Source organism: Fringilla coelebs (assembly GCF_963513975.1).
Source record: "Fringilla coelebs genome assembly, chromosome: 5".
NCBI lineage: Eukaryota > Metazoa > Chordata > Aves > Passeriformes > Fringillidae > Fringilla > Fringilla coelebs.
The window spans coordinates 67,944,754-67,960,542 of NC_140033.1; the positions used below are offsets into that span (position 1 = coordinate 67,944,754).

A 15,789-nucleotide genomic window follows, 5' to 3' on the forward strand; every position below is an offset into this window, starting at 1 on the left:
CCGCTCCTCCGTGTCAAACGAGGATTAGCTCGCAGGGCCGCCGTAATGAGGGGATCTTTCCCAATTAACGTCCTCCCGGTCCCCCTAACCTCCATCTGGGTACGGCTTCCCAAGGCACCGGGAGAGGAGCCCTTCCCTTCTCTTACGCTATTTCCAATCTCTCGCACGAAAGGGGAGGGGAAGGGAGAATTATCTGTTTACACACATGTGCACCATGCATGCGCTCATGCAGAGAGAACGAGGGACACCGGGGTGCCTGTATTAAGATGAAAGTTGGGTTTTACTTGGGGCAGTGATTTCTCGCCGAGCTCCTCGCAGGATCGCCTGCATCATGGATACCAACCCGTGCTGTTGCTCCTCGGCATTAGCAAATGTCCCCCGCTATTCCCTGTAGTAAAACTTTGTTTGTCCAAACTCCAGAAGCCTTCCCCCGCCCCCGCCCAACCCCGATCTGCCGTTCCTGAAGTTATTTTTATCCCGTTACCTGCATGGTGTCACCCCCTCCCCTCCCTTCCCTCCAGCCCTGGCTGCACACACACACGTCGGTGTTGCAGAGCAGGCAGAGCCATTTCCTCCCCTCGGCGAGGGAAAAGCAGCGCTCTGCAGGGAGCAGCTGCCGGGGTGTCTCTGTCCCCACAGCAGAACCCCCAGCCCCGGCCAACTTCTCCCTCATCGCCCCCGCCTGGTCTTCAGGGCAGCCCCTCCCCTGCCTCGGCCGGCGACAACTTCCCTGCTGACAAACGTGTTTGTCATCCGGCATCCAACACCTGCTCCGGGGGCGAGCGTGCCCCGCCGAGCCCCCAGGTACCCCCGAGAGCCTTGGAGGGGCAGCTGGGGCGGGGCAGCAGCGCTGTGGCAGCCCTCAATGGTGGAAGGGTAGTGGGGTTTAGAGATAACACCACCCTCCTTCCGATTAAATGCAGATTAAAAAGAATAAAAACCAGCCAGCACCCCCACCCCTAAGCGCTCCATCGAAATGAGGTGGGAGGGGAAAGGAAGCAACCCCTGATCCGGAGTGCTTCTTCCAAGTGGGAGCGAGTCTGCAGCACATGCATTCGGCAGGCATAATTGGGCTGCTCTTCCTGGTCCAGCGCTGATAAAGTGGATGAAGAGCTCAGCCTCCATAGCAATATGCCAACGCTATGGCAACCTAAATCCAGCTCCCTCCTTATCAGCTGCAGTGATTATATAATTGGAGGAACAGTTTTGCATCTGTCTCTTGATGCGGATTGTCATTACTCCCAGGTGAAAGAGCAACTTCTAAAGCAAACAGAAAATCAGCCAGGTGGAAGAAAGTTCTGTTCCCTGATAGTGCTCGGGTTGCCATTTATTTACAATCTCTTTATTTTATGCAAACAGCACCTGAAAGGTTAAATCGATCTGTAGTCAAGAAAACCTGGTGGTGAGGAGATGGGAGCAAACCAATCACAAGGTGGAATGGAGCCATTAAAGCAGCCACAGATTGCCAGTTGCAAGGTAGTGATAGGAGGGGGGGTAGAAGATGAAGCCAGGTCTGGGATCCTGGTCTGCTCCTTGCTTCTGACATGCAAGACTGATTTAGATCAGTCTTTGCTCTTGCATCCTGCACGGTTGCTGGCAGCAAGGTGAATGTTCCAGGTTCTTGGTGGTGCAAGGCAAATTTTGATGTCTGTTCTTGAGGTGTGACTGATGTGAGCAGGCCTCTGCTGGCAGCTGCTGCCTGATACCAGCTCTGATATCAGCCAGCCCCTTGTCAGCCCACCTGAGCTCACACTCGGCTACCTGGGCAGCAGGGGAGCTGCTCCAACAGGGCTCACTCAAGGTAAATAAATAAATAAAGCGTAGCGAGGCCATCAGTGACATTGTGAGGGCTGTGGGGGAGAGGAATTGTGGTTGAAAGGGCTTTGCTGGCTTCCTTACTGCCAGTTTGGGTAGGTTTGTAATAATACTTGTTTTACACTTCTGGATGTGACTAGCTATCCTGAAAATCTTTGGCCTTAAAGTAAGAATTTCCTGGTTTTTTTGGATGCTAAGCCTGCTGTGCTTTCATTACAGCATCCTATTGCACAAAGGCAAGTAAATAGTATGTTATTTGTTGATGCTGAGACACAATGTTCATTTTTTTGCTACACAATGGAGTATATTTTTTTAATTGTAATTACTCATTGATACAGCTTATGTTTGTCTAGAAAATGACAAAACCCCACCCAAGAAGCGCCAGCAAAAGCTTCCAAAACGAACTACATCACATCTACTGCACACGTGGGACTGGGTGGAATCCTAGACGGGCATCTTTAGTGCCTTCCCTCTTAACACTGTCGAAAACTTGCTCTCTTGACATGAGACAGAAAATGGGTTTGCAAACCCACGTGTTGCAGCCCCCTCCAGGGAGGGAGGGAGCGGAACGAGCCCTCTTGGCCCCGGCGTGGCCGCTCGGCGTGGCCGGCGCTGCTCGGACGCGCGTTGAATTCGCCGCTCGCTGCCACCCGCGCCGGGCAGGTGCGGCAGGGAAGGAGCCCCCAAGGCTCCCCAGAGGTTTTGCCGTGGTTATCAGAGCTCCGGGGAGGGGAGGGGAGCGGGGTCCCGGTGCCGCTCCCGGAAGGTGGCACTGCAGGGCCGCGCAGCCCGGCGGCGCTGCCCGGGATGCTGCGGCCGGCCCGGCTCTCCCTCCGCACGGAGAGACATCGGTGCCTATCCCGGAATAAAATTCGTTAGGATTGAAGAGCCCCCGGTAGGTCATTTATTCCGTGCAGTAATGATCCTCTGAGTGAAAAGCCATTTCTGCCGCCGTGTCTGAACTACCCTGCCTTCAATTTCAGATAATGCCTTTGGGCTTTGTCCTTATTGCATATTTTGAACAGATTTCTACCTGCTGCTCGTAGAAAGAGAACCCCCTCAGGTATTTGTCAACCATAATTAGGTCTTCTTGCAACCTCCTTTCCTAACCTGCACATACCCTGTTCTTGAAATGTTTCCCTGTAAGACACTCTTTTCATAGTCCTTGTATCTCCTGTATCTGTTAAATTAGGAACTAATTAGTATACCCTTTATTTCTCGGAAGCCTATTGATAGCGAGAGGGTCAAGTCACCAGCATACTCCCTGATGCATTTTCTGACCTGAAATGAGGGTCAAACCCACAAATGTTCCTCTTAACTTTGCAGGTATAAATAGAGATGATTGTGTACACTTCACAGCTGATTTCAGTTGAAGAGTTGAAATCTGTCTCATGCTGTGCTACAAAACAAAACCATTGGCTATAGGCACTAGAATTTATTGGATGTTTGCTTCAATTTTCTGCTCTATTTTCAGAATATCAATTTGGTTTCCTGTTTGTTTTGGGGCAATGCTTTCACGTGTAGGAGAAGCCATACTCTTTCCATGGTGACAAAGTGACCATATTAGCAAACTTAGTCGTCATTTTTGAGTTTTTGCTCTTGTGCTCTTGCTTTGGTCAGAGTAGGCATTAGTCATGGGGCGTAAAGAATACCTCTATGTGGTTTGAAACAGCTTATTTTCGAGATTTTTGGAGAAAAAGAGCCTGAATCACTGTTTTAAGATGCAGCACTAGAATTCCAACCTCCCCTGATTTAACAATAAACACTTGTATTTATGAGGTATTATCTTCTGCCTCAAAGTACTTGGAGCTTTTGATTGGTGTGAAGCATTTAATTCAATATAATATGAAATAGCAGTGTAATATAAAAATACTTAACAGAGTGTTAAGTAACAGTTCTTAAATGTTCTGCATAATACAGTGCCCTGCATTTATTTATGAAAGTTGCCAGTAGAGCCTTCAGAAAGGTATTTAAGTGCTTTCAAGCATTTCCTGTCCTTAAAAGGAGTATTTAAGTGTCCTGCAAAAGGCATGGAATTGAAAGTATATGCTTTTGAAAGGTTTTCTTCCAAATCATCTTCAGAGACCAGTTTTGGTTGGTCATCATCAGTGTTCCTGCTGATGGGATCTTCCTGAGGTTTGCACTGCTGTCCTGAGCATTTACCTGGTGTGGTCTCTGCAGCCAAGGCACCTTTATGCACCCCCTCTTGCTCTGTATTGTTTTCTATTTCTCTGTTGCTCTCTAATGTGTTTCTGGGGTTGCATCTGGGTAATTCACTATAGCAGACATGACACAGCCTTGCCATGTGGAATTAATTTATCCCACTGAGATATTTACTTTGAATTCTTTGTCCTCATCTTTTTGTTTTGTTTCCTTAAAGCACTTCAGAGAACATGTTCTGTAACTGCAGTGCTGCCATGTGTACTCAGTTTGGGCTCACTTTGTTTCAGTTTTGTGGAAAATGGTTCTGCATCCATGCTTAAAGTATGGTTTACCTGAAAGGCAGTTTACTTCTTGTATGTGTGAATTGTCATTGTGGCCATCATCTTGCTGAGAAGTGTCTTGTTTAACCCTTTCTGGGAAATAATGAAAGGAACAGAGTCATTCAAGTTCAGCAACAGCAAATAAGAGAGCTCCTCTGAGCAAGTGTTCTCTAAATTTATTGACTATCAACCAGCGTAACAGATGTGACTGCATGCAGTAAAAGTCTCTCTTAAATTATTGAACACAACAAATCAGATCAACACCAAAGAAAGCTTTTACCAGTGGCAGATATATGCTTTACAAAACATAATGTTATTAAATGGTTCAATTGCCTGTCTTTTTTTTTTAAGACTGTATACAAACCCAGGATATTTTTTGCCAATCATTTATCTGGTTTTATTTAGATAGTGGGGATGATAGGAATTTGAGAGCAAGTGTATTCATTAAAATGTTTATTACTGGATTTCAGCATCATTAATTTTAAAAAGAGAAAATGCTGTTAAGGGTTCAGACATGTTGGTGGGTGGCCACTGAACACTCTTCCTTTTTTTGGTAGTTCCTCTATTACCTAACATCAAATTGGTGTTTCTTCTTAGTAATATTACCAACAAAAGTTAAAAAAAATAAAAAAAATTACAATTTTTAGAAATTTTCTGTTTTATTGGAGTAAAAGCATTGCTGTGCATTTAGGCTATGTCAAACTTTCTTTTTTTTTTCAGTCTTTTCTTTTTTTTTTTTCCTAATGAAAAAGGAGGAAGTGCCAATCAGTCTTGAGTGCAGAGAGGGCAGTGGTGGGCTGGTGGTGATCCTGGCAGAGAGCAGGTGTGGGTTCAGGTGCTGGAAGGGTCCTGCTGGCATCTCTGATATCCAGTAGAGAGGTTTTATGATCATGGAGGAAACCTGTGAAATGCATCAGGGTGCAATTGATAATAGATATAAACCCTTTTCTGAAAGAAAAGGAAGAATTCTGGAAGAATTTCTGTCAGTTTCTGTGGATGAGGCATAATCATGAGAGTGGAATAAACTTCTTAAAGCACTTGGGATTGTTTCAGGATAGGTCTATTCCAGCTGGAAGAGTCACAGGTGTCTCTGTACCATGTATAGAGATTTCCAGAACAAAAGACCAGGCTGAATTTCCTCCAGAAACCCAAACACAGCATTAAAGATTGTATGGTTTGGATTGGTGCCTTTGCTGGTCCGTGAGAGATGTGGGAGAGAAAAAAAAAAAAGAGAGAAAAGGTTAATATATGTGTTGTAGAAGGTGACAGAAGATTTGATGGAATCCCATTTTGTCTTTATTTGGTCAAATTGGCAGCTGTCCAAATAGCAAGGTTGAGTTATTGCAATCTAGAGCTGAGAGATTATTAGCACAGTTCATCCTCAGGAGGAGATGAGGCTGAGGAGAAGTGGCTGCTGATGGCTTTGAAGGTGGGCTGCTCTCTCTGCCACCTCCCCAGGCATCCTTCCCAAAAACACAGTTCTGGGAGCTGCTGCTCTGCCTGGCTCAGGTTTCAGTGCAAAAATTGCATTTCTGGGAAGTGAGGATTAAACAGAATTGTCCTATGTGATGGGAAGGAGCTGCTGAAGCTGGGCTGCTCAACACCCCCCTGCAAACAGGTTTAATTCAAAGGGGTTCAGGGCCATGCCCAGGCAAATCCCGAATGTCTTTGAGGATGGAGCTCGCCCAGACTCACTGCAGCCTTTAATTTAATTACCTTCATAACAAACAAACAAACTCTCCTGGTTGTTCTGGTATCTGCTCTGTGTATTTCAGTCTGTATCCATGAAGATGGAGAACTCATTTCCCAGCATCACCCAAGAGCTGAGCTGCTGCTGCCACTTTTCTGTCTTTAATCAGACACAGAGGCTGTTTGAGGGGCTTTTGCCTCAGTGCATCACTCCAGTTTTGGAATAGTTTGCTTTTTTTGGCAATCTCTGGCATGGTAGAAGCTTGTACAGGAATGCTAAAATGGTTTTTGTAGGTCTTCCACAATTTTCCTTTTTTTCCTGTATGTGTCTGTATTTTTTTCAGTCCCACGTAGAAAATTCTAAATTTCAGGGGCTGTCTCAGCAGGCAAAACATTCAAAATCCATGAAAAAACACCAGCAAGTTGAATGTCCTTCAACAGCTGGGAGAAATTACAGAGTACCAGTTAAAGCCTTGTTCATGATGGGGAAAAAAACTTATTTAACCTGGCATCTGTCAAGAAATAAAAGAAATCCACAAGTCTCCCATGGGCACCAAGAAACTCAACAAATTTAGGAGGGAGGGAAAATGTGCTTCTTTAATAAAAGACAGAAGATTAAAATAAAATAATTATTAAGGGTGACTGGAAACTTAGTGGTTTTCAAACCAGAGACAGTAATAAAAAGAAATCTGATTGCAGAGTAACTATTTTTGAATTTTGTGTATAAACCCTAAAGAGTTAATTGTTGCAAGGAAAATATTGTCTGAGAACCACCCAACCATATAGAATACTCTAGGATATATTTAAAATATCCTTCTCTAAATGGCATTGTTATTTATCTAAAATATTCAGGTTTTTAACCCACTCTGTGTATGGCTGCCTTCGGGTGTTTTGGAAAAAACAATTAAATATGACTGAACATGACATTATAATTACAAAGTAAATATGCTCTAATTGAGTAATTAACTCAACATTTCTTCCTAAAGGCATTGTAGGAACAAAGTCATGTTAGTGATCAGATTTCAGATTCTTTATTCCAAGGGAGAAAAAAAAAGGCTCCTATTCTCCAACATGGCTGGCTGGATGTAAGACTTCTTAAGATGCCTCAGTTTTTAAATTTAATATGTAATTTTTGAAGTCTAATATACATTAGTGTTGCATCAGATATTCTTCCAACATTTTTTGTCAGAAGAAATAATCTTTTATACAGACAAAAAGAATACTTGTGTCTCTATGCTTGTATCTCTCAGGTAGCAGCTATACTCAGTTTCAGGTTCTACTGGCAAAAATGATGATTTTGAAACTGCAACTCGTGTGATGCAGCTGTCAGTAGTAGTAGAATTTTAGCTTCAGGAATGCTTCAGTTGTAGGAATTTTACCTAAAATTCCTGAATTTTAGCTCCAGGAATGCAGCAATGACCTGTGTGAGAAGCAAATGTAATCTGTGTGAGCACAGGAATTAAAGTTGATGGGTGTTGAAGGCAGAGAGGAAAATGAATTATTGCACCAAAATGCACTGCATAGAGGATTTATGTTGAACTTTATTTCTGATGCAGATTGACAAATATCAGGAAGCTGAAAGTTGAGACTGCTCTGTAATGCCAAATTCTTCTGAGTTTTTCATCTTGTAGCTTCCACTTAGTTCACAAAAGAACATTTTCCATGCAGACCCTACATGTAAATATTAAACATTTGAATTAAGTATGAAGGGGTGTGATTTCCTTGGGATGAGTTTAACATATTGACAGCAAAGTCAGCAAATAAAGTTGCATAGACCCAAGGGTCATTAAGAAAACAGAGGGAATCCATATTATTCATCACTCTCTGGAGTTGTGAACAGATAGACTCGTGCAGGGAGGAAAGCTTCACCTGTGTGCTGAAATTCACATATGATAATTAAATTGCCTATTATTGCTTTTATAAATTGTATATTGCCTGTTATTATTGCCCATTATAAATTGTATAGATGCACAGAGTGTTTTCAGGTGTAATTTAAATTCAAATTGGTGTCTTTAGAGAGAAGTAAAAGGCATTTATGGGGTGAAAATTGAAAGTGATCAGGTTTAATTGTGGGTTTAATGGAACTTTAGTGTGACTGTGTCCAGGAGCAATAGCTAGGAATGGATTACATGGAATCTTTTACATCACTTTCACCTAAGTGAAAATTTTAAGTGAAAAGCCTGAGATTTGCAGGCATCAGTTATGTTTAGTGCCAGCAGCACCAAGAGCTGAATCATAAATCAGTGAATGGCTTTAGCTATAGAACTCCAGTCTCTTGCCTGGCAGATCCTCACTGGCTTTGGCTCAGTTGCACAAATTCTGAGTGTGAAATGTTTGTTAGCAGGTGTTTGGGACGTGCTGGTCCTGCAGGTAGCAGCACACACTGCTGAGTTCTCAAAAAAAAATTCTCCACAGTTTTCTTTGAGAATTGTTTCCTGTTTGCTCAATGTAACTAAGCTTATTGCTTAAATCAGAAATGAACACATTCTTGAGGGTATCTACTGAAAAACCAAATCCTTACTTTAGTTTTTTGGGTTTACATTATGACCAAGAAATTAATAGTTTCATTTAAATTTTGGGTTTGAAATGGATTGCAGTGAATTGGGTTTGCAATGGCAAATGATGACTGGAATGGAGTAACTCTGAGTATCTCTTGTCTTTTCAGCCATTATGGCAAAAGTCAGAAATAAAAGCAGAGTGAAAGACCAAGATGGACATGACTTGAAGGCTTTTCTCTGCTTTAAGGCAAAGGGTGTCAAGAAAGATCATAAGAGATGAAAAATTGTGTCCCAGCTTGCATGCAGTGATAAAAGATGTTATGCATGCCAGGAAATCAGTCAAAAATGACAAGAGGGACTTGCTACTGGCAGTTCTTAAAGACAACCAAAGCATTTTAAAATAAAATTTGAAAAAATTCAGACGTCAAACTTTGGAAAAATTGAGCATGGAGCTTTACAGGTGCCTGGCAGAATCCCTGGGAATGCATCATGGCACACGGTCAAATGTGAAGTGCTTGGGAAAGGATCACATCTCCAAGTATGAATAATCCAACAAAACACTGCAGGAAGTTTTTAATGCTGAGAATGCAACTTCTGCTACTTTCTATGAAACATCATGCTTAGACATCTCCTTAAAAGTGCTTTTAATTTGCAATGTGGTTCACACAGCTTGGAGTATTTCTGTGGAGAGATATGCATTTGACTGGAGCATACATCCTGCTGTTTCAAGGCAAAGCTTGTGTCTAAATAAGTACATTTGGGTCAGCAGTTCTTTATTTTTCCAGTACTTAGCATTCTTATTGAGAGCTTTGCTGTTATCTTTGCCTTGAATTTGCTCTTATTTCACCAGAACACTTTTTTCCTTTTAGTTTTGGGGTGTGCATTCTTGAGATTTTGTCTGTTGTGCTTTAAGGCAGCTTCTGATGGAGAACATCAGTGCCCAGAATGCACTGAGTGTTCCTAAGGATTTTGGTATGCATGCTGTAGGGCCAGAAATAATTTCACATTATTTATGAGAAATATGGATGGGAAAGCCCTGTGTGGAGTCAGCTCTACAAATATCAGAGGAAAGGAAATTTTATTCTTTTAGCATGTATTGGTGGTGTTTGATACTTCAAAAGGAGTGTGATGTAAGCTCAGCCAGATGGTTTAATACATTGGTGGATTTTATTACTCCTCTCCCTAAGTTGTGTTGGAATACTGTTTTAGAATTCTATTTAGAGATGGAATTACTGCACAAGATGGAAAGCCCCACTTGTCATCTTAGGATTTAAACCTCTAGTTCATGTAGCCAGTTGTTCTGATAAAAGCAGTAGAAAGTATCTAAACCTGATTTTGCAGCTACAAGAGATCTGACAGACTGTCAGGTGCTGTTTGGGACATTAATGTAAATACTGGAGTATGGAAATTTAGAGGATCAGACTGTACTCTAATTAATTTTTGTGTTGGGATGGAGACTTTCAGAAAGTCTCATATCTCCACAAAAGCTCTATTTCTTTCCTTTTGGAAGGCTGAAAAAGAAATCTGTCCTCTGAAGTTATTTACTTCTCCTCTTATATTTTAACATGGTCATGGTCCCTGTAATATGAACATCTTCCAGTAATAAAAGCTCTCTTCATCTTCCCAATGTGCCAGGTCAATAGGCTTGGAAAATTAATTTTCTCTGTCTTCATCAGCTGTGTTGTGTGTGCTTAAGTGAAGATATCACCCTAGGAGGTGCATGCAAAGAAATTAATAACTTATTTAATTTTAATAAGATCCATGTTATGAAATGGTGTTTAGTTACTGCTACCATCAAGCCTGGAACAGACACAGCAATGTTGGGAAGTTTTATCCTTGTGTTTGGGTATAAATCAGGGAGAACAAGCCCTGCCCAGGTCCTCCTGAATGCACAAGCAAGTTTGAGTCTTGTGGTACAATTAGAACCTCAGGCTGGCTATTTTGTCCTGCTCCAGCTGTGGTGATCAAGGAGCAGGGCTCCTGATGGGTGCCCCCCACAAGTGTTGTGCCATGATTTATCTCTTTCCACTCTGCTGACTCGCTTTTTCTCTGCCTTTGTGTCTCCCTTGTCATTCCAGAATAAACAACCCAACCCTGGTTTGTTTTTTTTCCCCAACTGCACCAGCTTTTCCACCTCCATACCCAAACTTGATGTTTCTGGTACTGGTTTTCAGTAATGCTGGCCTTATTTCACATTCCTAACACAGTGACCAGGGCACTGCTGTCCCTGGGACACTCCCCTGTAGGACTCCAGAACTTTCCTCAGCTAAGTGTGGAGTTATTCCTCTCTGACAAGAGAGGCCATTTCTCACAGTGCCACCTGCCACTCCTGGTGATTCCTCAGTAGTTTTCCATGTCCTGTTTGGTTACCCAGGCCAGGCTGAGTCATCTGCCCGCAGCCCTAGCACCAATTATTCTGAGCAGCCTTAACTTCAGTAATGAGGGCTGTATATTAATAAGTAAAGAGGATTCTCTTCTTTGTCAGGGCAGTCTTTCCCTGGTGGTGATCAGTTTTACAGTCAGGATGTGACAGCCATGGAAGGGGGCTGATGTCTTGGTAACTGGACACAAATGACCAGACAGGTTTATAAGGAGTCAGTGCCCAGACTTGTGAATTTTGAACCAGATGCTTCAGGATCAGGATGTGTGTGGCTTCCCTCCTGGATGTAATTTGCAGAGACAAAGTCTGTTTTTCTTGAATGCAGATATTGCTGTGATCAAATGGGAATCTGATAGGAAAAGGGGCTGTTGTCTGGGCTCTCTCTGGGGACTGCACATGGGGTGCACACAGCATACTTGGATAGGAGGAATTAAACCTCTCTCTTCCTCCCAAACCTACACATATTTACCACTAGGCACCTCCAGGGCTTGACTAGAAACCTAGATACACAGATATGCTTTTTATCTGCCATCTTTCCAGCGTGTGTATCGTGAGGCATTTTTATTTTTTGTTTCCAAATAACTGGGGGAAAAAAAATAATCTACTCTTGGGAACCATTAGAATGTCTTTGAGATGTCTGCAGTTGCACTGTGCCTACACAGTTGTGTGTATATATAGGCAGAAGCATCATTTGCTTAGTGGACCAGAATGAACAAGTGACTGTGATTGGAAGGATCTAGCTGTGTTATGAAAGATTTTGAAAGAAATAGAATAGTATGAAATAAGAGGGAAATGCTCTAAGTTTTGTCATTGTTCATATAGTAAAACTGATCATTTGGCATAGATTTCATTTTACCTCACTGTAGGTGTTTAAATTGTCTAGTTAGAGCTAATCCTTTAGAGCTGTGTGTAGTCAGTGGAGAGGAAATCAGCCATGACCAAAGAACATTATAGATATATGAAATAGGTGGGGTAAGCTGCTTTTTTGGGAGCTACTTAACTCTGCCTTGACTATGTAACTAAAAGTTTGGTGACTAAGTTAGATTAAATGTCAGATTTCAGATTGCTGGAACTACTGCACTGAATTCTACCTTGTGCATGTGTGTTGCTTCTAATTTTGGTTGTCAACAACAGAACCATAGTGGGAAGACAGGAGTTCTGTGACTATTTTAGTTTTGAGTCACCTGCCTTTCAGGTGGCCTGTGTGAATGCAAACGCATCCAATGTGTACATTCTGCCTGGATGCATGCTGTTAAACAAAAGAGATTGGCAAAGAAAAGCATGATAAGGAAAATCACAAACTGGGAAAAATCCCTGTTGGAAATTCATGGAAGCTGCTTCTTGAGGAATATCCCTGCTAAATCCCTGTGTTGTAAGAACAATCCATTTTTCCCGAGTGGAAAACTTTGTGAATGCAGAACAGGCAGCTTCAGGAGGGAGATGGGAGATTGACTTTGCAGAGTCAGAGAGGAGAATTTTGGGAGTGTCAGAGAGGGCTGGCAAGTGTGGCAGAAGACACAGCATCAGAGGAATTGTGCTGGTATCAGTTCAGGCTTTGCTTGCTGCCTAGTGTGGGTACCTGAGCTGGCTGGAATATACCAGATTCTCCAGGAAAGATGAATAGCTGGGTGCCAGCAATGCAGAGGGGATTCTCTTCTGTAACCCTTAGGTCTGTGTGGGCTGAGCTTTGGGGTGAACAAATGCAGCGTGTCTGGTTTTGGGAGTGCCATTCTTGAGTCATGGAGAACTCCTTTTCCAGCAGGGTCTCAAAGAGAAGATGAACTGAGGTGTGAAATTCATTTGGTCTCATGAACTTGGTGACTTTGAACCTTGGACATGCTGGAAAATGGGATTCTGCCTGCCAGAGCCTGGATTTCCAGGTGGAGCACGCTGGATCTGTGCTTTCAGCCAGAGGGAGAACCAGGGGATGCAGCCAGGGGAGCAATGCTTCTGGTGGCATCAGAAGAAAAGGTGAACTTCTCTTGGCAGAGGAAGTTTGTATCATCATAAATAAAGGGCAGCATACTCCTTCTTTATATCTGTGCTGCTCTATCACCTCAAAGAATGTGCATCTTTTCAAATTTCTCCCTCTCACAGCTGCAAGCAGGGACATGAAGTGGTTCTGTATCACATGATCTCTCCAGGGCCTCTTTGCCCAGGATTTACAGCTCTGGCTCTGTCCTGCTGCCCTTTGCACAACTCTGGAGAGCCCAAATCCTGCTGTGCCAGGGAGAAAGGCTGTGCCACAGCACCTAGCACTTGTGAAGCAGCTCTTTCAGCTTCCTGGAGAGCACCAGGCAGAGATTCTCCTTGCAGAAATTGGCATCTGCAGTGGGATAGAGCAGCTCAAAGCAAGGCTTGCCCTTCTCACGAGGTGCTGGTGAAATAATTGAACTTTGTGAACTCAGAATTTTGAAAACAGGAAGTAAGGGGATTTTTAAATTAAATAACAACCTTTAAATGTAGTATTTACCATCAGTGGCTTCCAGTTTAATCTTTCAGAAGAAATCACAAACATATGTTTTGCCTCTTTGAAAAGCTATTCTGTAATTTTGCATGGGGTTGTCTCTGATGTTTTCTGTCATCGTTTCACCATTTGCTTTTGAATGCTCATTTACTGTCTGTGCCTGGTAATGATACAATGACTCAAAACAAGAGAATGTTTCAGGAAATGTATGGATTTAAGTGGGAGTAATTTGCTTAAAATAATGCAACTGTTTTTGTAGCACTACTTTTCTGATTAAGCCATTGTACTGCAAATAACTTGAAATAAGGACAATGGGGATCCCCAGTCTGCATGTGAAAACGTTGCATTTATCCCACTGCAGGCCTCAACTTGTTGCAAAAGACACATTTTTTAGAGAGACATTTCCAATTGGTGTGCTTTAAAGATCATCCTGCTAGCTCTGAGTTTCCTGCTGTCCTTGGGCTGTCTGTGGGTAACAGATTTTTGAGGACATCTGCCAGGCTGAAGAATCTCTCCCAGCAGTTTCTGAATTCTGCTGTTTGATCACCAAAAGGGTTGTTAGAAAATTCAGCAGACCTGACCTGGGGAGATAAAGTGGAATAATGTCAGGAAGTGACCCCTGACATTTCACAGTTAAGTTTCCCTTGGTTGTTGCTCTTCATTGTTACCAGTGCACACCTTATCTGACATCTGACTTTGCTTAGTTCCAGCCACCAAATATTGAATATAAGAAGGGTTATTCCATCAAGTTGAAAGGGTCATGAGGTGTGTCAAAAACCTTTCACGTGCTTGTGCTCATTAATTCTGATCAATTTTTTATGACTCTCTCTTACATAAGACTGGATGCTTCAGCTATTTTTAGTCTTTCATTGAAGATGTTATCCTGCTCTACATTTCTTATAGCTCTCTTTTTCAGTTCCCTGGACTTTTCAGGCTTGCATGTAGGTTGGAAATCGTTCAGGGCTGTTGCTGTGTGTTGGTTCCTTCTGTCCAGAATTAAAAAAAGCCAACAAGGACAAAGCTGCTCAGTCATGGAAGAGGAGTTAATCTGCACACACCTCCTTCCTCCAAACAGGGAGGGCACAATTTTTAAATAGGCTGGATGTTTTGAGGCCTTCTGTTATGTTTTTGTTAGTTTGTTGGTTTGGGTTTTTGTGTTTTCCTCTTTTTTTGTTCTCTAATGAGCAGTAGAAACACGGAATCTCTTGACCAGATGAGTGGTTTATAGGAAATTTCTTGCTTCTTTTGTGATGCTGATCCTGCAGAGCGTGGAAGAAAGGAACACAAAAGCCTCAGCTTTCACCATCTTTGGTGAGATCTGCAAATTCCAAAGGCAGAGCTGGAGCAGCAGCCAGAGCCCTCTCCCAGTGGCAGTGCTGACCCAGAGCCTCCTGGGCTCCCACCAAGTGCTCTGCAAACCTGGTGTGGATCTGCTCGTGCCCCCTCTGCTCTGCTCTGGGTAAATTCCCTCATGATCAATGGATCTGCCTTTATATAAACTGCAGCTTTTATTTTTAGAAAGAATCTACAAAGACTACCTCAAACATTTGTCTGCATCCACTGTGGAAAAGGTCACAGGGAAGAGGCTCAGCTCTCTTTGTGCACTCACCCAGCGACTCAAGGACTATTTTGGGGTTATGTGTGACAGTGCTCAGCCTGAGATGTAAAGCAGGGGCTGCCTTTCCTCACACAGGTGCTTGCAAAGATTGTCTCCTGCTGATTTTCCCCACCCCTTATTATCTCTCACCCTCAGCTCCCCTCTCTGCTGCAGTTGCAATCTTCTGATTAGTGCCTTATTTAGGTTGGGAATGCTCACAACTAGCAGAGCCAGCCAAGAGTGCTTATTTTTGCATCTGTATATTACACATGCTTAATATTTAGACTTGGAACATCCAGCAAGAAGATACCAGCAGCTAAAAAAATATTAGAGAAAAGTCTGCATGCTGGAGATAGAACATAATACTTTAGGTATCAAAATTATTTTTTTCCTCTATGCAAAGTGTTATAAAAATGACTCTAAATCTGTTAATGCTATAATACCTCTAGACCACGAAGGTCTATTTGAGTAAATAAATGGTTTTGGGTATTTTTTTCTTTTTTTTTAGTTATCTTTTCATATCACCCTGAATATTACCCAAGCTGCTGTTTTCCTTTGTTGTATAGCATGGTTTACATTCTTGTGGTTGGTAATTTTCTGTGGGTTTGTTTGAGGGGAGGTTCACAAGGAGTTCCTTTGCCTTGGTTTGCAGAGCATGTTGTGTGTACAGCATTCTCTTGAGGATTTCGTGGATGAAAGGAAAGAGAGAATGGAAGAAGCTTTTATTCTTCCCTCAATTCAAATTTTGCCTTTTTTTTGCATGATCTCTTTCAAACACCTTAATGATGCCAAGTTACAAAGAGCCCTCCTGTTTGAATACTTTTATTTTGTATAAAGTTATTAAAAAATGAGATAATGTT

General features: G+C 42.5%; 1 protein-coding gene across 17 annotated transcripts in view; it reads left to right on the forward strand.

Moving 5' to 3' along the window:
• The window catches only part of CACNA1C (calcium voltage-gated channel subunit alpha1 C), a 450,865-nt gene that overhangs the window by 42,067 nt on the left and 393,009 nt on the right, over positions 1 to 15,789 (forward strand). The window lies entirely within an intron of this gene.